The following is a 22,226-nucleotide window of genomic DNA, read 5'->3' as shown; positions in this document are numbered from 1 at the left end:
AAAACACTTAGAAACACAAATCAAAACACTTTCTAACTAATCTAAGACTTCAAAATAAAGGGGGATTTGTTTTGGACGAAAATTGAAAACAAAACAGAAACTTTAAACTAAACAGATTGTAAAACGTTTTTGGATGAAAAGGATGGATAAAAGGCTAGTTAGGAGGTTCTTCTCCACACATGTCACACTTGCAAACAAAACGATTTTCAGTTGTTCTTCCAATAAATTATGAATACTCAACGCCCCAAATTAACCATGAATTGCACTAATTAATCCTCAGTTTTTCCACGAGTTATTGAGTTGGATGATTGCATACGACAACCCAAAGCATTCCCTACAAGTTCCCTACATGAATTGCATAATAGAGATACAAGCAAGAATCATTAAGTTCTATGAAAAACATAAGCATTGACGAAGCATTCGTTACTATGAATTGCATGAAACTTATGCCAAGAATTCATTCAACGCGATCGTTTTCAAGCGACCTTCACTACTTGTGATTATAAGATTGTAACTATTAGGTGAAACTTCCTCATAATCTAGTATCATATTCATGCATGAAAACTAAGTGTGCACTCTCAATCAACATACACAAATAAGTTATCAATCAAATAGATGAACGAATTGAATCCACAACTTATGAAATAACAACTGAATGTAATCAAATCATATTGCAAGCATGTACATGGTTTCGAATCACCCCCTAACTAAGAGGGGTTTAGTTCCTCATACTCGCAAAGCAAAGATACATAAATTTAGAAATTAAAACCCAAAGAAAGAAAACACCTAGAAGACTCCAACTTGGCAGCAAGATCATCAATGATTTCCCTTTCCTCCTTGCTGCGGCAAAGAAGTTTGGAACAGGTTTTGGGTGGTATTTAGGGTGTAGAATTGATGGGGAATGGTAGGGAAAGGTTTAGGGTTGATGGGGGTACGGCTAGGGATGATTTTTGGGCAGAATTTTGGGACTTTGGTGATGGGAAGGTGCGGCAGAATGCAAGGGCAGATTTCTGGCGTGAATGATTGTGTATGAGAGGTGGTGATCTGATCTAGGGGTTATAATGAGTATATATAGGCATCCAAAACCCTAGGGTAATCAGATTAGGGTTTCTAGAAGCCCAAATCCACCAGAAATTAGGTTAAAACAATCAGATTTTTAGTGGGAATAAGGCCTAAGGTGCGGCTAGGGTTAGGGTTTAGAGATGGGCCTATGGTGCGGCAATGTCCAAGAATGTAAGGATGGGTCATCTAGAAGCCCAAAGCCAAGAATAGAAACTCTCACAAATGGAAACCTCCAAGAATAGAAACTTCCAACTTTAGAAACTTTGGGTTCTAATTCTGAATTCTTTGTTCTTCACTTTTATTTCTTCATTTCTTAAGCTCCCTTTGACCTTCAACTCGTCCATTCCTTGTGCTCCATAAGTAAAAACGCCATTTTTGCTCAATTATGCTCCATTTTGCACTTCCTTGCATACTTTGTCTCTAAAACCTGAAAACACATAAAACTAGCTTAAAAGACTACGTTAACTAAGAAAACACCATGGAAATGCATAAGAACTAGCTAACTAAGGCGCATAAATATGCTCCTATCAAATTCCCCCACACTTAGCTTTTGCTAGTCCTCGAGCAAAACAAACAAAAGAAAGTGTTGATGTATTTCCTTCCTAGTGCTAAAAACATGTTGAGTATAATAACACAAGTAAGGGTGTCGAATCCACAGGGACTAATTAGACCTATATAACCACTTGTTTTGCAAGAACCCTATTAGAAAATAAAACTAATCACTTTAGACAGATTTGATGTTGTAACTTGAAACACACGGAAATGAAATGGACACAAGTAAATGAATCTACAAATAATGAAATGAGATAGTATCAATGGAGATGAGGCTAGGGATTCGGTTTCACCATTGCTAAATTGATTCCATGTTTGTTAAGTCAGTTTATGCTCAGCCATCTATCTATTTCTTGAGTTTGTTTCACTTAGATATGATCAACCATATGATGTGTGGATTTGATCAAATATTCCTAGTCATGAACCTAATTGTGATGTTCAACTTCGGCTCCTAATCAAGAATGTGTTATGCATAAGAAACTTTCATAAAACCAAAGAAACACTTGGCAGGATGTTTGCAAAACGTTTCCTTCAATCATTCCCATATCTGCCAAAGTTATGCATGATGTGTGCTTTAAGATTGGCTAGACAACTTATGGTTAATTCAAATGGTGATCAAGCATTAAAACCAACACACAAAGTCACAATTAAATCAGAAAATGAAACAAGAAATAAAAGGATAAACTGAGCATTCCGAATTAACTACATGGCAATCTTGCTAGGCTACATCGAATCCCTAGAATGAGATTAGTTACACTTCATGTTTACAAATGATTTAACATAAAAATATATAACATGAGTGAACATAGAATTGAGAAGAAGAACCCCTTGAAACAAAACTGATGTTGAAATCCTTTAAGAGTGACCTTCGGTCTTGGTTCTCCAAATGTGATGTAGATGAAGGTGGATCGGCTGTGAATGAATGGTTTTTGTAAAATGGGAGAGAGAATGGACAGCCAAAATGGAGCAGCTATCTGTATGAATAATGGTATGATGGAATCCCCCAAGAAGTGAGACTTGCATGGATTTTTAAATGGAACTTCTTAGGAGAACATGCGGCTGGTAGTAAAAGAATTGAGCTGGAAATGTAAGTGATGATGGAATGTGGTGATTTCTGGATTGGCAATGCACGGCACCAAGGAATAAAAGCATGCTTGTTGCTTATTTAATTGAAGATACATGTGCAATGGCTGCAAGGATGCAGTGGACAACCTGGAATTGTTTCCACATGTTGGAAAAGGGTATGAAAGTGCACGGCATGGCTGTGCTTGAAGGTGTAAATGTGGCTGAATGGTTTAGTTTAATGGGAGTGCATGTTGTTGCTGCAACAGAGAGCTGGAAAGGTAAGGAAATGCACGGCAAGGTGTGTGGAACCACCTAATTTAACTCCAATGTTTTTGCCTTGTTTAAAACCAAATGCACCACTTTCCCTCCACATGTTTTCCTGAAATTTCAGCAGCCAAAGCAGTCCTAGATTCCTCATTTGGGACTTCAAATTAACTCCTCAAAAACCTTCTCCACGCTTGGGATGATGCTCAGCTACCAAAAGGGTTGATTTTACTTCATTTGCAATCCAATTGATCCTAAAACACACTTGGCTGCACACTAGCACCAAATAATGTAAAAACACAACTAGCTTGATCCAAAAATATCACAAAACTGCCAAATAAGGATGATAAAAATGTACACAAAATGTATACTATCAAATACCCCCAAACCTGGTATTTGCTAGTCCACGAGCAAACTTAAAATTAAAACACATAAAACACTATCATCTAACTAAACCACTTTCGCTGGCCAAACGATTGCACTGAGCATGTGCAACAAGCCTTTGAACCCCTAGGTGTCCCTAGTTGGAGGAGTTGTGTCTCCTGAGGGTTTACATTGATGACACCCTCAAACATCTACAAAATCTGCAAACAATTTGGTTAAAACATGCTTTAAACAAACTAATAAGAACCAATGAAAACTTTGTCATACACTCAAACTCAAAAGCTTTGACACTCCAAAGAATCGTATCAATTGTAATGTATAAAGATATTTCACTATGTCTTACAACTTCAAGGTCACCATACCCAAATGCTTAAGAAAGAATTCGCCTCAACTCTACTCCTCACAGCTTCCACTCAAGTTCTCACTCAGATCCTAAGGTGTAGTCTCTCCACTAACATATATGAGTGAAATTATGTAAAGGAAATCAAAATTCTCACATATGAGATCTGAAATGAAAGCACAATTTTTGAGTAGATCTCATGAAATGAATCAAATGCTAAGAATATAGACAACACACACACTTACCATCACTCATGAATACATCCTCAATGATCAGCTAGGTCTTTCTCAAGATTGTAATGTAAGGCTTAGGTTGTAGGTTACGAAAGAAGTGATATGAAATACTAGAGCTTGGGGCATACCAAAGTGTCCTTGAGGTCCATGCTCTTCACTTGCATTTGGCTTCTTTCATCTTTGTTTTTGGCGTCCAGGCCCTATGCCTTATAATGAAGAGATTTGGAACTTGTTTCCACTTGATTCTCTTATTTTTTTAACTTCTTTTTTTTTTTAGAAACACACTTCAACATAGGTGCCTTCGGTACACGCCACAATCTTGATCTAATACTCAAGCTACCTTTAGACGTCATCACATTGGTATTCCCCAAACTATAAGGTACGGCTTGTATTGAGCTAGAATGGGGTAGAGTATGGTGTGGGTGATGAAAGAATTAGGCAAAAGTGTTTGGCTGCAAAGAGGGTGAATGGAGCACACAAAGGGATAGGATTTAAGCCTTTTGGTAGTTAAAACATGCATAGCCTAACATCATCTCATTGAGCTCATTCATGAATGATACTAAACACATGGTATCTGCAAAGTAGAGTAATTCTTAGCATCCAAACAAAATAGAAGTAATGAGATCATTTAAAGTGAAATTGAAAGAAAAGATATGAGTAGAAACACTTTAAACCCTCACAACGACGCAATTAGGCTCAAAATAACTCATTAGGGTAGTCTCCACTATTCTTCTTTACGAATTTGAGTATGGTACCTCTATCATCATATCTTCAAGAGTTACATCTTATACAAGACACAAGATACAAAACTTTTTTATAGCAACCCAAAAGTTTGTTTTCAAACATAGTCCTCATAAGCATTCGTATTAGCAAGCAAAAGCACACTTAACCAAAACAAACACAAAAACAAACCTTCCATCCCATAATAAATATAATACCCCCAAACCTAATGTAAGCATTGTCCTCGATGCTTAAAATTGTATGCAATTCAAGTAGGTAATAATATGGAATGGTAACAACATAAACACAACATGAAGATAGAACACAAACCACGCTAGGTTGCCTCCTAGCAAGCGCTTTATTTAATGTCTAGGCAAGACATTGAAGCTTGTTCATGGTGTTGTAAACTCAAGCAAATCGACAATCTGATACACTTGCCCTTCCTCCACTTGGTGCAAATATGGTTTCAATCTCTGTCCATTGACTTTGAAAGACGTGCCATTCTTCATGTTCTCTATCTCCACAGCTCCGTGGGGAAATGTTTGTAGCACTTTGAATGGTCCTACCCACCTAGACTTCAATTTACCTGGAAAAAGTCTCAAACGTGAGTCATACAAAAGTACTTTCATACCTTGGTGAAACTCCTTCCTTAGGATGGCTTTGTCATGATAGAGCTTAGTCCTTTCCTTGTAAATTTTGGCATTCTCGTATGCCTCATTTCTGAGCTCTTCCAACTCATTAAGTTGGAGCTTCCTTGCTATTCCAGCATCCTTGTAATCAAAGTTGAACTTCTTAATGGCCCAATATGCTCGGTGTTCAAGCTCCATTGGCAAATGACAAGCTTTCCCAAACACAAGGCGATAAGGACTCATGCCAATGGGGGTCTTGTATGCTGTTCTATATGCCCATAGTGCATCATTCAACCTCAATGACCAATCCTTCCTTGTAGGGCTCACAGTCTTCATCAAAATGTTCTTGATCTCCCTATTGCTAATCTCCACTTGTCCTGAGGTTTGAGGATGGTACGGGGTTGCCACATTGTGGTTGATGTTGTACTTCTTCATCAATGATTCAAAGGGTTTGTTGCAGAAATGGCTACCACCATCACTAATAATAGCTCTTGGCGTTCCAAACCTACAAAAAATCACATCTTTAAGAAAGTGCAAAACAACCTTATGATCATTAGTTCTTGTAGCAATGGCTTCAACCCATTTGGACACATAATCTACTGCCACTAATATGTATAAGTAGCCAAAAGATGATGGAAATGGTCCCATGAAATCGATTCCCCAAACATCAAAAAGCTCTACCACCAAAATGTTGTTCAATGGCATCTCATTTCTTCGGCTAATGTTCCCCATCTTCTGGCACCTATCACACTTAGAACAAAAATCAAACGCATCTTTGAATAAAGTAGGCCAAAAGAAACCCGATTGTAACACTTTGAGAGATGTCTTTTTGGCACCAAAATGTCCTCCACATGCCAATGTATGACTGAACGTTAGAATGCTTTGTTGCTCACTCTCTGGGACACACCTCCTAATGATTTGGTCAGGGCAATATTTAAACAAATATGGTTCGTCCCAAACGTAGTGCTTTACCATGGCAAGGAACTTTTTTCTTTCCTGAAAAGAAATGTCATTTCTCATTACACCACAAACAAGATAATTAACGAAATCAGCATACCACGGTTCTTTTTCTTGAACAACAAGGAGTTGTTCATCTGGAAATGATTCATTTAGAGGCAAAGGTTGTCCAACTCCATGGTTCTCATTAAGTCGTGACAAATGGTCAGCCACAACATTATCACTTCCCTTTTTATCTCGAACCTCCAAGTCAAACTCTTGTAGTAAGAGTATCCATCTAATTAAGCGTGGTTTAGCATCCTTCTTTGTCATCAAATACCTAAGGGCTGCATGATCAGAAAACACAATAACTTTAGATCCCACAAGGTATGACCGAAACTTCTCTAAAGCAAAAACAATAGCAAGCAACTCCTTTTCAGTTGTGGAATAGTTAAGTTGAGCATCATTTAGAGTCCGGCTTGCATAGTAGATCACGTGTGGAAGTTTGTTCACCCTTTGCCCTAAAACTGCACCAATAGCATAGTCAGAGGCATCACACATTAATTCAAAAGGTAAAGACCAATCTGGTGCCATAATGATAGGGGCCGAGGTTAATTCTTGCTTCAAAGTATTGAATGCATCCATACAAGCTGTATCAAAATGAAATGCAACATCTTTAGCTAACAGATTGCATAATGGACGAGTGATCATTGAAAAGTTCTTAATGAAACGTCGATAAAAACCCGCATGTCCCAAGAAACTTCTCACCCCCTTCACGGTTGTGGGAGCTGCCATATTGGTGATGATGTCAATTTTGGCTTTGTCTACCTCCATTCCTTTGCTAGAGATTACATGTCCCAACACAATTCCTTGTTTTACCATGAATTGGCACTTTTCCCAATTGAGAACCAAATTTGTTTCCTGACATCTTTGAAGTACTAAAGAGAGATGGTTAAGACATTCATCAAAAGAGGAACCAAACACTGAAAAGTCATCCATAAATACCTCAATGAATCTTTCCACCATGTCAGAAAAGATTGCCAACATGCATCTTTGGAATGTTGCTGGAGCATTGCAAAGTCCAAAAGGCATTCTCCTATATGCAAATGTGCCAAATGGGCACGTGAAGGTAGTTTTCTCTTGATCCTCCGGAGCAATTGCAATTTGATTGTAACCTGAGTAACCATCAAGAAAACAATAGTGTGAGTACCCTGCCAATCTCTCAAGCATTTGATCTATGAAAGGCATAGGAAAGTAATCTTTTCTAGTGCTAGAATTCAACTTCCTGTAGTCGGTGCAAACACGCCAACTAGCCGTGGGCTTTGTGGGCACAAGCTCTTTGTTTTCATTCTTCATCACTGTGATTCCCACCTTCTTGGGTACCACCTGAATAGCACTCACCCATTTGCTATCAGAAATGGGATATATGATTCCCACATCTAACAACTTCAACACTTCATTCCTCACAACTTCCTTCATGTGTGGATTTAGCCTTCTTTGTGGCTCACGGGTTGACTTTGATCCATCCTCCAAAAGAATCCTATGCATGCACATAGTAGGGCTTATTCCCTTGATATCTGCAATAGACCACCCAATAGCTGATTTGGACTCTTTTAACACTCTCATTAGTTTATCTTCTTCATTTGGATTCAGGTCAGAAGTTATGATAACAGGAAGAGTTTCAAATTCAGCTAGATATGCATATTTAAGATGTGGTGGAAGTGGTTTAAGTTCAAGTTTTGGTGCCTTAACAATGGAAGGTATTAAATGTGACCTAGATGATTCTAAATGCTCAACAAGAGGTGAAACATTTAAAGGATACGGTGCCAATGCTTCCAAGGTAGCTACCACTTCCATGAGTGCATCTTCTTCATCAAACTCATCTTGAGATTGAGTCAAAACAGTTTGTAATGGTTCACTAGATTGTGCCTGCAAGAACTTAGAGAAAACAATTGAATCAAGCACATCAATGGCATAGCACTCAAGAGATGAAGAAGGATGAGAAAGAGACTCAAACACTTTAAATTGCACGGTCTCTCCTAGCACTGTCATAGTGAGGAGTCCATTTTGCACATCAATGATGGTCTTAGCCGTGGCCATGAATGGTCTTCCAAGCAAAATAGGCAACTCTCGGTCATGTATAGGAGCTTCTTCCATGTCCAACACTACAAAATCCGCAGGCAATATTAGTTTATCAATTTGAACTAGAATATCCTCTACTATACCTCTTGGATATTTCACGGATCTGTCCGCAAGTTGTAATGAAATGGTGGTGGCCTTCAATTCCCCCAAACCTAGTTGAAGGTACACGGAATAGGGCATTAAATTGATGCTAGCACCCAAATCAAGCATTGCCTTCTCTACTTTCTTGTCCCCTATGGTGATGTTGATAGAGAAACTTCCTGGATCCTTGAGCTTTGGTGGGAGTTTTCTTTGCAACACTGCACTTACATTCTCAGACACCACTACCTTCTCATGTGGTCCATACTTCCTTTTGTAGTTGTTTAACTCTTTGAAGAACTTCCCATAAGCTGGCATGTTCCTAATGACATCAAGCAAGGGTAAGTTAACATTCACCTTACTTAGAATATCAAAAATTTCCTTAAATGACTTATCCTGCTTGCTCTTGGCAAGTCTTCCAAGGAATGGTATTGGTGGAGTGTAAGGTTTCTCGGCCTTATGAAGATTTGGTGCTTCAAATGAGGAATTAGCATGGCTTGGTTCCTCATTTGGTTTCTCATTTTCTCCTTGAGTAACCCCTGCATTCACATGATCAAATTCATTAGTAACTTCATTGCCAACTCTATTATTGATAACCTTACCATTTCTAAGTGTAGTGATTGCTTTAGCTTGCTCTTGGTTCCTTTGGAGTATCACGGGTTGGCTTGGAAACTTTCCAACCTCTCTTTGGTTCAAGGCATCAGCAATCTGTCCCAATTGTGTCTCCATTTTGTTTAAAGCCGCCGAATGTTGTTGGAAAGTGCTATTTGTGGCTTGTTGGAATTGCAAGGTGTTTTGAGCTAACAACTTAACCGTATCCTCAAGTGTAGGGGCAGGTTTTGGTTGGAAGTTTTGGAAGTTGTTGTTCTTCCATGAAAGGTTGGGATGATCTCTCCACCCTGGGTTATACGTGTTTGAATACACATCATTCCTTGGCCTTTGATTGTAAGAATTCATGAGGTTCACTTGCTCTTGGACAAATTCGGGGTAGGCCTCCCTAGATGGACATTGATGAGTAAGGTGGTTTGGTATGTTGCAAATGGCACACACCTCATTTGCTTTTGGTACCATGTTGAGCACGGCTTCAAGTTTCTTCTCTAGGTTAGCTACCTGCAATGAAAGTTCATGATTAGAGCTTGTTTCATATACTCCAACTTTCTTACCCCTTAAATCTTTGTGTTGAGCATTAGACCCCAACATCTCATAAATGTTATATGACTCTTGAGCATTCTTTTTTTTTAAAGCTCCACCTGCGGCATTATCAACAGTTGATTGACATGTTTGGGTTAATCCATCATAGAAAATTTGCATTTGTAAATGAAGAGGTAACCCGTGGTGTGGACATTGCAACAAAAGGCCTTTAAAACGCTCCCAACACTCATTGAAAGGTTCTCCATCATCTTGTTTGAAGTTGAAGATTTGTCCCCTTAATTGTTGGAAATGTGCCCTAAAGCCAATTATGTGATGATACTTTACGGACATTGCACATGTTAAACTAATCTAGTTTAACATATAAAGGGCATAGATTATTGTTTGAGCCGTCTCATATAAATGTTATATGCTTAAACGATAAAGTCCAAGGAATATGTGATTGGGAGAATGTAATCTAATGAAGTTAGATTCTTGAGACCATTCTTTCGTAGACACATCCTAAACGTTCCTGATCATAGGATTGCCAATTGGGCATTGACAGTCCGTCAAGATCGGTACGTACTATGTCTTCTCTCAGGGAGAGTGATTAGTCTCTAGTCATTGGTGTGTGTGACATCAAGACAAGTACGGTAGGTGCTCAATAGAGAATGAGTTCACTGAACGCGATCAACGAAGAGTTCTCATATTCCATGTCACATGAGAACTCATGGTTAGGATAATGCAAAGTAGTCCTTTGACCTGAGGCATCATAGTTGTCTTGTGGTTAAGACCTTGATCTTTGATTATGTCAAAGTCATCCCACCAGGAGGGTGTCCACGGCATCGTTGGGGTCAAGCCGCTTAGCTATGGAGACAAATGAATGCGCAACAAGGGATCTCTAACCTTCAAACCGTTTGAGGGAGAATACTCTCTGATATGATTTGAATCTCTGGCCAGAGTATGAATGAGATTAGGGAATGCGTTCCGAATCACATTCAAGGTAATCATATAAGCACAAGACACACATTGGATAGTAGACATGAGAAAATAAACTATCAAACCAAACAATGTGGTCAAGAGTATTAGATTAGAGAAGGACCGTATTGCATTTGTAATCTCGAACTGAATAGGTTCTCTAACCTCTTCTGATTAGCTTGGGTAACCATGATATGCTGCTAGGTGTCACTCATGGTTTGTGGAAGCCCTAAACGTGTATAATCACTAAAGGGAGAATTGAAAATAGTTTCAATTCACAATCGATGTAAAATGGTTTTAATCGCCCACTACCTCGCTAAAAGGAACCTAATGGATCGTGATAGGAGCATATTTATGCGCCTTAGTTAGCTAGTTCTTATGCATTTTCGTTATGTTTTCGTCGTTAAAGTAGTCTTTTGAGCTACTTTCATGTGTTTTCAGGCTTAAAGGGCATATGACATAAAAGGATGCAAATTGGAGCCTTTTGGAGCTAAATGGAGCTTAGATTGGAAAGTACATGCTTGGAGCACAAGGAATGGACGAGTTTGAAGGGCAAAGGAGCTTAAGAAATGAAGAAATGAATGTGAAGAACAAAGAATTCAGAATTAGAAACCAAAGTTTCTAAAGTTGGAAGTTTCTATTCTTGGTTTTGGGCTTTCTAGAAGCCCTATCTACAAACCCTAACCCTAGCCCACTAATTTGCCGCACCTAGGCCTTTAAAATTTCTGATTTCCTTGCCTTGCAAGGCATTCTAGAAGCCTAAACCCTAGCCCACTAAACCAGCCGAACCCTAGGCCTTTTCCCTTAAAAATTCTGATTGTTTTAACCTATTTTCTGGTGGATTTGGGTTTCTAGAAACCCTAATCTGATTGCTAGGGTTTTTAAGTGCCTATATATACTCTCTTAAACCTCTTGGCCGAACCTACCAGCCCCCATATCATTCATTCACGCCAAAACCCTAGTTCTCTCTTTGCCGCAACCTTCCACCCCCAAACTCCCATATTTCTGCCACAATTCACCCTTGCCGTGCCTTCCCACCACCATCACCACCTTGTGCAGCCACTAAAGGAGGAGAAAGAAGGAGTGCCGTGCAGTCCAAAGGAAGGAGAAGCCTTGCACATGCAATCTGCCATTAGTGGAGTGTTTGGAGTTCTTTCTTTCTTTGTTTCTGTTTTCATGTTTAATTTAACTTGCCTTTCAATTATGTTAGACATGTGGAACTAATTTCTTTTTAGTTAGAGGTGAATTTGAAGCCATGGACATATGTGTTATATGATTTGATTTCTTCCAATTATGATTTCAGAAATTGTGAATGTGATTTACTTATCTATTTGATTGATAACTTGTTTATGTATGTGGGTTGAGGGTCGACACTTAATTTGCATGCCTAAACTTGATGCTAGGATATAAGGGAATTTCACCTAATCGTTATTAACTTGTATTCATAAGTAGTGAAAGTCGCTAGTCACGATTGTGTTAAGTAAATCCTAGGCAAGAGTAACATGCGTATCCCATAGTTATGAATGCCTCGTCAATGCTTATGATTTCCATTAAACTTAATGATCTTTGATATGTGTCTCTATCATGCGTATTCCATAGTTAGGGTCCTTGATAAGAATAATTTGGTTGTAATGCGTATTCCATTCAATTCAATGAATCTAGGGAAATCTGAGAATTAATTGGTGCAATCTAGTTAATTTGGGGCATTGTCATTCATGGTTTGTTGAAAGAGTAATTGGAGATCGAATTGTATACATATGTTCATGTGTGGATAAGGAACCCTCTAACTAGCTTCTCACCATTCTATTTAATCACAATCTGTTTTGCTTTACATTTGTTTTTAAAGTTTTAATTTCGTCAAAATCATTCCCCCATCTATTTTAAAGTGTTAGATTAGTTAGAAATCCATTTAGTTGTGTTTCTAAGTGTTTTGAGTCAAGTCATAGTCCAAATTCGTCCAAAGTAGTGTAGGTGCTCAAAACGGCCCAGAAAGTGGTTTTTAGGCAGTTTTGAGCCTTCTAGTTGCTGTTTTGAGTTTTTAGTTTGTTTAGGTGTTTTAAACCCTAGTTTTGCATTAATTGAGTCTAGTTTAGTGTTCTACATTATATTTTTATGTTCTTGAGTCAGTTTTACATTGATTAGCATCCCTAGTTAATCCCCGGTTAGAACGATCCCTATTTGCTCATATACTACAATTGTCATCCATAGGGTTTAATTTGTGTGTCAAGTTAATTTTCACATCAGATCGCACACCGTGAAAGGTGGAGATTGGAGATTAAACGGAAATGAGTAAGAATGATTAAATGGTTTAATCATTTATTTATGGCAAGGATTAATTAATATGTTAATTAATCAAACGAATAAGTTCATTAAAGACTTCGGGATAGTTTTGGACCTTAAGGCCCAATGGGCTTCGAACGTCAAGCCCATTAACTTAAGTTGTATGACAATTTAATGAATGAAGATTCATTAAAGCCCAAAAGCCCAAAATCCCCTAAATGGCCAGCCATGATGAAATGAATTAGGGTTTTGGTTGTTTAGGTCACTTAAAGAAGTGACTATATAAATGATTTTATAGCCAAATATTCATTAAGTGAAAAATGGGTTTATTTTTGGGGAAAATAGGTGAGAATTGTCTCTCCATTTTCTCTCTAAAGAGGCCAACACCTTGGAGGGTACATCTAGCAATCCTACTACTCCAAGGTCACTCATTTCTTCTACAATCGAACCTTGGTGTCGAGAATTAGAGGTTCTCAATTTTGGGAACTTGGAGAACCTATTCTTCCATCCAAATCCATGGATCTAAGAAGCAAGGAATGAAGGCCCTTATCTCTTTGGGTGATTAGCCTTTGCTTATGCAAAGAGGAATCTACAAAGGTATTAATTTCAACTCACTTATGTTTTGAGTTGATTATTGGTTCACCAATCTACTAGGCTTTGAATTTCATGGGTAAATGTTTTGTTTTTGAGTGCATGTAAGCATGATTCCGCCTTTAATTGTTAATTGCATGTTATATGATGTTGCTCAAATGAACATGTTTTACAAAATAATCCCTTCATTAATGTGGCTGTCTTTTGAGTGGAAAAGAACTTCTCCAAAAACTTCTTAGCCACGGCATCCCATGTGGTGAGGGAACCCGGTGCTAGAGTCATTAACCAACTCTTGGCCTTATCTTTCAAAGTGTAAGGAAACACTCTCATCCTCAAATTTGCTTCACTTACTCCCTGCAAAGGTAAACCACTCACAACATTGTAAAATTCTTTAACATGAGCTAAAGGATCTTCATTAGGTATGCCATAAAAAGAAGGAAGCATATGAAAATGTGAAGATTTAAGATCATAGTTTCTAGCTTCTGTGGACAGCAAGATGCATGAAGGGGAATTTGGTATGATTGGCTGAGCAAAGTCCTCCAAGGCTCGAAGCTCATCTTGGTTGCCAGCCATTTCTTCTTCTCTTTCCCAATTAATGTGCTCAGATCTTTCACTTGTGGAACTAGACGAATTCCCTTCCTCTTCTTCTCGGACAAATGATGAACTTGTTGGCACAAAGTTGTCCAAATTGTTGCCCTTTAACCGTTCAATTCTTTTGCCTAACTCAACAAGTCTATTTGACATATACTATCTGAAACAAAATAAACAAGTTTGAATAAAAATCAAAACTCAACTTAAAATGAAAAGAACAAGGTTTAATAGCAAAGTAAGCAATTACAAGGGACTGAAATCAGTCCCCGGCAACGGCGCCATTTTTGTTGATGTATTTCCTTCCTAGTGCTAAAAACATGTTGAGTATAATAACACAAGTAAGGGTGTCGAATCCACAGGGACTAATTAGACCTATATAACCACTTGTTTTGCAAGAACCCTATTAGAAAATAAAACTAATCACTTTAGACAGATTTGATGTTGTAACTTGAAACACACGGAAATGAAATGGACACAAGTAAATGAATCTACAAATAATGAAATGAGATAGTATCAATGGAGATGAGGCTAGGGATTCGGTTTCACCATTGCTAAATTGATTCCATGTTTGTTAAGTCAGTTTATGCTCAGCCATCTATCTATTTCTTGAGTTTGTTTCACTTAGATATGATCAACCATATGATGTGTGGATTTGATCAAATATTCCTAGTCATGAACCTAATTGTGATGTTCAACTTCGGCTCCTAATCAAGAATGTGTTATGCATAAGAAACTTTCATAAAACCAAAGAAACACTTGGCAGGATGTTTGCAAAACGTTTCCTTCAATCATTCCCATATCTGCCAAAGTTATGCATGATGTGTGCTTTAAGATTGGCCAGACAACTTATGGTTAATTCAAATGGTGATCAAGCATTAAAACCAACACACAAAGTCACAATTAAATCAGAAAATGAAACAAGAAATAAAAGGATAAACTGAGCATTCCGAATTAACTACATGGCAATCTTGCTAGGCTACATCGAATCCCTAGAATGAGATTAGTTACACTTCATGTTTACAAATGATTTAACATAAAAATATATAACATGAGTGAACATAGAATTGAGAAGAAGAACCCCTTGAAACAAAACTGATGTTGAAATCCTTTAAGAGTGACCTTCGGTCTTGGTTCTCCAAATGTGATGTAGATGAAGGTGGATCGGCTGTGAATGAATGGTTTTTGTAAAATGGGAGAGAGAATGGACAGCCAAAATGGAGCAGCTATCTGTATGAATAATGGTATGATGGAATCCCCCAAGAAGTGAGACTTGCATGGATTTTTAAATGGAACTTCTTAGGAGAACATGCGGCTGGTAGTAAAAGAATTGAGCTGGAAATGTAAGTGATGATGGAATGTGGTGATTTCTGGATTGGCAATGCACGGCACCAAGGAATAAAAGCATGCTTGTTGCTTATTTAATTGAAGATACATGTGCAATGGCTGCAAGGATGCAGTGGACAACCTGGAATTGTTTCCACATGTTGGAAAAGGGTATGAAAGTGCACGGCATGGCTGTGCTTGAAGGTGTAAATGTGGCTGAATGGTTTAGTTTAATGGGAGTGCATGTTGTTGCTGCAACAGAGAGCTGGAAAGGTAAGGAAATGCACGGCAAGGTGTGTGGAACCACCTAATTTAACTCCAATGTTTTTGCCTTGTTTAAAACCAAATGCACCACTTTCCCTCCACATGTTTTCTTGAAATTTCAGCAGCCAAAGCAGTCCTAGATTCCTCATTTGGGACTTCAAATTAACTCCTCAAAAACCTTCTCCACGCTTGGGATGATGCTCAGCTACCAAAAGGGTTGATTTTACTTCATTTGCAATCCAATTGATCCTAAAACACACTTGGCTGCACACTAGCACCAAATAATGTAAAAACACAACTAGCTTGATCCAAAAATATCACAAAACTGCCAAATAAGGATGATAAAAATGTACACAAAATGTATACTATCAGAAAGGAAACAAAACGAAACAAATTAACCAAAACAAACCTAAACCTTCCAACGTTTGCCTCAGGGATTTCCAATGCACATGACATGTTAAAGATTGTTATCCCCACCGATTTGAGTCGTCTTTACACAAGCACGTACTTAATTAAAGCCACTACTTACTAGTTCACAAGTAATCAATTAAAACAATGCTTTGAATGTAGTAACATGCCTTAGAGAATTCCCTCAATTCCTTACAAGATATACACTCTATTTTCACTCAGATTTTCTAACTACACACCCTACACTAGTCATATGTGAGAAGATTGATGTAGATATGAAAACGAATGCTCACATATATGTATCACAAAGAACGCAATTTCTAGAGTTAAGAAGCATGTTTAGATATGATCTCAGGAATGGAATGCTACTACTTAGATGCGAGAACCAGTGACACCATATGCTCATACCAAATTCAAACTCCACAAATTGAAATACACAACACTCAAGATAGAAGTTAAGGGTTGTAACGGGGCTTGGGGTTTTGGTTAACAAAGAAAGGGTAGGGAAAACAAACGTTCTTCAAGTGATAGTAAGCAAAGTAATGAAATTGAGACTTCAAATTCACTTAGAGTGCAGAAGTTAACTTTAACACACAAGGGGGAGACTTAAACAACTCCTTAGGGCCGAATTCATTGTTTTGGACCCTCACTTCAACAAACAATACTTTGGAACTCTTTTTCTCAACTTTTCAACTCTTTTTTTTTTTCAAACTTTTCATACTTTTTTCTTCAATTTTTTCTTTTTCCACGAAATTTTTTTTTTCTTTTCTTTTCTTTGCCGTGCCTATGGCACACAATTCCTCATGAAAAATACTTCCCCCACACTTGGTTTCTGCCAACATAGATCAAAAGGAATTCAATTCGAATCATGCTTTACTATGCTTTAAGAACAAGGGTATGGATGGTCCTAAACTAGGCTAGGTGAGGATAATGTGGGTTAACAACAACATAGGCTAAACAAGGCTCAACGGGGTTAAACTTAAACATAAAATGATATGGGATACACGGCAGTTTGGCTAAGGTGGTGGTAACTACACAACTTTATCTTGAATATGTGTTATGCAAATCAATAACATGCTTTGAATGAAATGGGCATGAGTTCTAGCATTTGGAACTAAATGATGAAACGCCTTCTAAATAGTAACCAAGCAAGGAATAATGAGATCATGCAACGACTTAGAAAACAAAGAATGCACAGATTTTAACTCTCCAAATAAACGTTTAGGCTCAAGTCTCACAAGGTTGTAGCGTTAGTTTGAGTTCCTTCCTTCAAGCATGTTACAAAAACTGATTTTTTTCTTTTATGATTGCATGTGAATTCATAAGTTATAACCACAACCAAGCATAAACAAAGAGTAAATCAAACTTTCATCCATGTTAATCACTCTCTTTAACAGTCATGCACTTAAAAACCAAATCCTCATCATTGTGTTGGAAGGTACCCTAAGACACAAACAAACACACAAAAACAACTCTTTTTGGGTTTTTAAAACAAATTTTTCAAATTTTTATGTGATTTTCGGATTTTTACTTCAAAACACACTAAAACACACCAAAACTGCTCAAAAACACTTAAAAACAGCAAGGAACAAGTCTCCAAGTTAAGGGTGATAAAATCCCACGAATTTGCATTTAAAACACTTAGTTACCCCCCCACACTTAAATCAAACATTGTCCTCAATGTTTCAAGCATAAAATCACACTAAACAAAAAGAAACACACAAACAGCAACTAAAACAACTAAATAGGCAGATTCGAAATAAATAACAAAGTGAAGAGTTTAGGAACGCAAATTTGGAATTGAAGTAATTCCTTGGTCTTCCTTTGTTGAATTGCATGGGTTGCCTCCCAAGTAGCGCTTTCCTTAACGTCGTACAGCCGGACGAAAAACACAATCATGCCCCATTGGAGCCCACGGCATGGAGTGGGATCTCCTCCACAACTGCCCCACAAAGTTCTTGTACATTGCATCCTTGAACGGAAATGGATAGTGATGTTTGTTGATGGGTGCGTTGTGTTGCCTAAGGTTCATGTTCATGCGCCCACCATCGGAGATTTGCTTGGGTGCCTGCACCAAAGAAGGAAACCACCTATCAACTTTAATGGGAATTGGATTTGGACTAGGTGCCTTACCTTGGTGTTGTGATGAAGTGGCAGCAACATGAACTTTTTTTCTCATGGTGTTCTCGGCCACATTGGGTATCTTAAGGGCAGTGGTCGTGGGGTCCTTATGCTCTACTCCAATTCCCTCGTCTTGCATGGCTCTTGATGCAACCTTTGTGTTAGGGGCTGAATGGTCTGTCCCTATCTTTTCTATTGTATCCATAACACAACAAGAACGAACAACGTTAGGAGTCTCAATGGATTCAGAAATTTTAAAACAAATCATATCACCACCAAATGCCATAGTTACTTCTCCTTTAGCTACATCAATCTTGGTTTGAGCCGTTTTCATGAAAGGCCGTCCAAGGAGAATGGGCAATGAAGGAGCATGATCTGATTCATCCATCTCAAGAACATAGAAATCTGCCGGAAAGATCAAATGATTAACCTGCACCAAAACATCTTCCACAACTCCCTTTGGATATGCATTAGATCTATCGGCCAATTGTATGATTACACCATCATTTTTTAACTTGCCTAGTTTCATAGATGCATAAATTGAATATGGCATAACATTTATGGATGCACCTAAGTCTAACATGGCAGATTTGAACCTAGTATTACCAATGACACAAGGAATGGTGAAACTACCCGGATCTTTGCATTTAGGAGGTAGTTTACGTTGTATCATGGCAGACACATTCTCACTTACCTGTACCACTTCTTTCTCCCGAAAACGTTTCTTTGTTGTACAAAGCTTCTTCAAACACTTGGCGTACTTCGGGATTTGCTTGATTGCATCCAAGAGAGGTATGTTAACTTGAACCTTCCTAAATGTCTCTAGAACATCTTTTTCCTCCTCTTGATAGGAGCATATTTATGCGCCTTAGTTAGCTAGTTCTTATGCATTTATGTTGTGTTTTCTTAGTTAAAGTAGTCTTTTACGCTATTTTCATGTGTTTTCAGGTTTTAGAGACAAAGTGAGCAAAAGGATGCAATTTGGAGCATTTTGGAGCAAAATTGGGCTAGAATGGAGTTCATGCACATGAAGCACAAGGGATGGACGAATTTGAAGGATTGATGAAGCTAGGAATGTGAAAATCTGCTAGGAAATGGCACATTGGGTGGAATAATGTTAGAATTAACCAAACTTGGACTCATCTTACCTAGGGTGGACGGATTGGATGGCTTAGGGGCTATGGGTGCTTGCGGCAAAGGTGGTGCTACCTTTGCCGTGAGTGGACTTGGTGTCTCCTCTTCAGATTTCAACGTTTCATCCTCTTTGGGACCTGATTTTGGTGGTGTAGGACCTGCCCCAACTTCTTTTCCACTCCTTAGCATGATTGCATTGGCGGTTTCAAAACCTCCTTTTGGATTCGCAATGGTTGAACTAGGAAGCTTTCCTTGTTCTCTAAACTACCCAACAAACTCCGCAATCTGCCTAATTTGCTTCTCCAATTGATCTACCCTAATGTTCGTGCTTTGCATTGCTTGGGTTTGCTTTTCCTGCCCATGAGTCAACTTGGTTAGTATCTTAAGAAGTGCATCATTGTCTAGGGACGTACCTGAAGCATTTGGGTCAGATTGTGGTTGGTTTTGATTGGGTGTGTACGGCTTGGTGAAGAACCCCGGGGGTTGTTGCCTAAAGCCTCCTTGGTTTTGAGGTTGTTGGGGCTCCCTCCACTTGAAATTTGGGTGGTCTCTCCAACCGGGATTATATGTGTTTGAATATGGATCGTTCCTTGGTTGGTTGTGACCTTGAAACCCAATTGCATGGGCGCTTTCCCATCCACCATTTTCAATCAACTGTGGACACTTTTTAGAGACATGTCCTTGGATGGAACATACGCCACATACAATTGGTCCTTGCATCTTCATGCCCTCGGCCATCTGAGACACAAGAGAAGTAAGATTAGCCAATTGTGAATGAAGATCGGAAGTTGTACTTACCTCATGTACTTGGTGCCGTGGGGGTCCCATTTGGCCTACTCCCTCATATTGTTGAGCGTTCAACGCTCGATTAGAGATCAAGATCTTGGCAGCCATGGGTGTTTTGTCCACCAATGCTCCCCCCGCCGAAGCATCAAGCATTTGACGGTCTAGAGGTAGGAGACCCTCGTAGAAATATTGCAAAAGCAACTCCTCCTTCATCTGATGCTGTGGACAAGAAGCAACAAGTGATTTAAATCGTTCATAATATGTAGGAAAAGACTCACCTTCTTCTTGCTGAATTCCGCTTATCTTTTTGTGTAGGAGGATGATGCGAGAAGTTGGAAATAACTTCTCCAAGAACGCTCTCTTCATACTCTCCCAAGAAGTGACATTGCCGGGAGCTAACTCGTATAACCAATCCTTGGCTTTATCCATCAAAGAGAATGGAAAAGCCTTCATCTTCAAGATACATCCGTCAACATTGACGGGAGTTATACTAGAGCAAACCACTTCAAATTCTTTCAAATGTTTGTTAGGATCTTCCATGGACAAGCCATGGTATTTAGGAATATGATGAAGCAAACTTAACTTTAATTCAAACTCGTCCGTCTTACCTTGGGCAGCCGTGGGGTATTGGATGCACAAAGGTGCGGCATTATCCAAACCTGAGGCGGAAAGCTCTTTGAGTGTACGGTTGTCCACCGCCATGCCTTGGACTTCTTCAAATATCCCTGCCGTGACCTCCTCCTCTTCTTGTACGTTTTCTTCAAGGTCAGATTCGGAATTGGGTGGATGGTGTTCTTGCTGGTTTCTAGCTCTTCTCAATTTCCTCTCAAAGTCGTCGTCAAAATCCAAGATGTTCGCACGAATCGTTTGAGAGCTTCTAGTCATACACTAGTACCTTAGAAACAAGAAACAAAATTAGATCAGAAACTTAAACAAAATCAGAAACAAAGTGAAATAAAAGAAACAAAAACAATCCAAGGGATTAGCAAATTTGCTAATCCCCGGCAACGGCGCCAAAAATTTGATGCGAAATAGATAAGCACACAAATTAAACCCTCTTTTTGTCAAATTGTAGTAAAGATGTAAGTAGGGATCGTTCTAGACCGGGGATTAGGAGGGATTGCTAAACACTTGGAAATTGACTTAAAAACTCAAAAACAAAGTTTAAACCACTAAACTAGACTCAAAGAATGCAAAACTAAAGGTTAAAACACTTAAACAAACCTAAAACTCAAAACAGCAACCTAATGACTCAAAACTGCCTAAAAACCACTTTCTGGGCAGTTTTGAGAACCTAACAAGAACTTGGACGAATTTGAGTGAAAACTTGAATCAAAACACTTAGAAACACAAATCAAAACACTTTCTAACTAATCTAAGACTTCAAAATAAAGGGGGATTTGTTTTGGACGAAAATTGAAAACAAAACAAAAACTTTAAACTAAACAGATTGTAAAACGTTTTTGGATGAAAATGATGGATAAAAGGCTAGTTAGGAGGTTCTTCTCCACACATGTCACACTTGCAAACAAAACGATTTTCAGTTGTTCTTCCAATAAATTATGAATACTCAACGCCCCAAATTAACCGTGAATTGCACTAATTAACCCTCAGTTTTTCCACGAGTTATTGAGTTGCATGATTGCATACGACAACCCAAAGCATTCCCTACAAGTTCCCTACATGAATTGCATAATAGAGATACAAGCAAGAATCATTAAGTTCTATGAAAAACATAAGCATTGACGAAGCATTCGTTACTATGAATTGCATGAAACTTATGCCAAGAATTCATTCAACGCGATCGTTTTCAAGCGACCTTCACTACTTGTGATTATAAGATTGTAACTATTAGGTGAAACTTCCTCATAATCTAGCATCATATTCATGCATGAAAACTAAGTGTGCACTCTCAATCAACATACACAAATAAGTTATCAATCAAATAGATGAACGAATTGAATCCACAACTTATGAAATAACAACTGAATGTAATCAAATCATATTGCAAGCATGTACATGGTTTCGAATCACCCCCTAACTAAGAGGGGTTTAGTTCCTCATACTCGCAAAGCAAAGATACATAAATTTAGAAATTAAAACCCAAAGAAAGAAAACACCTAGAAGACTCCAACTTGGCAACAAGATCATCAATGATTTCCCTTTCCTCCTTGCTGCGGCAGAGAAGTTTAGAACAGGTTTTGGGTGGTATTTAGG

At 38.5% G+C, this 22,226-nt stretch overlaps 1 pseudogene; it reads left to right on the top strand.

Moving 5' to 3' along the window:
• Positions 1-9,732: 9,732 nt before the first annotated feature.
• LOC126620553 (small nucleolar RNA R71) lies at positions 9,733-9,841 on the top strand (annotated as a pseudogene).
• Positions 9,842-22,226: the final 12,385 nt, after the last annotated feature.

The sequence above is a fragment of the Malus sylvestris genome, chromosome 4 (genome assembly GCF_916048215.2).
Source record: "Malus sylvestris chromosome 4, drMalSylv7.2, whole genome shotgun sequence".
Classification (NCBI taxonomy): domain Eukaryota; kingdom Viridiplantae; phylum Streptophyta; class Magnoliopsida; order Rosales; family Rosaceae; genus Malus; species Malus sylvestris.
This window is presented reverse-complemented; position numbering and strand designations above follow the sequence as displayed.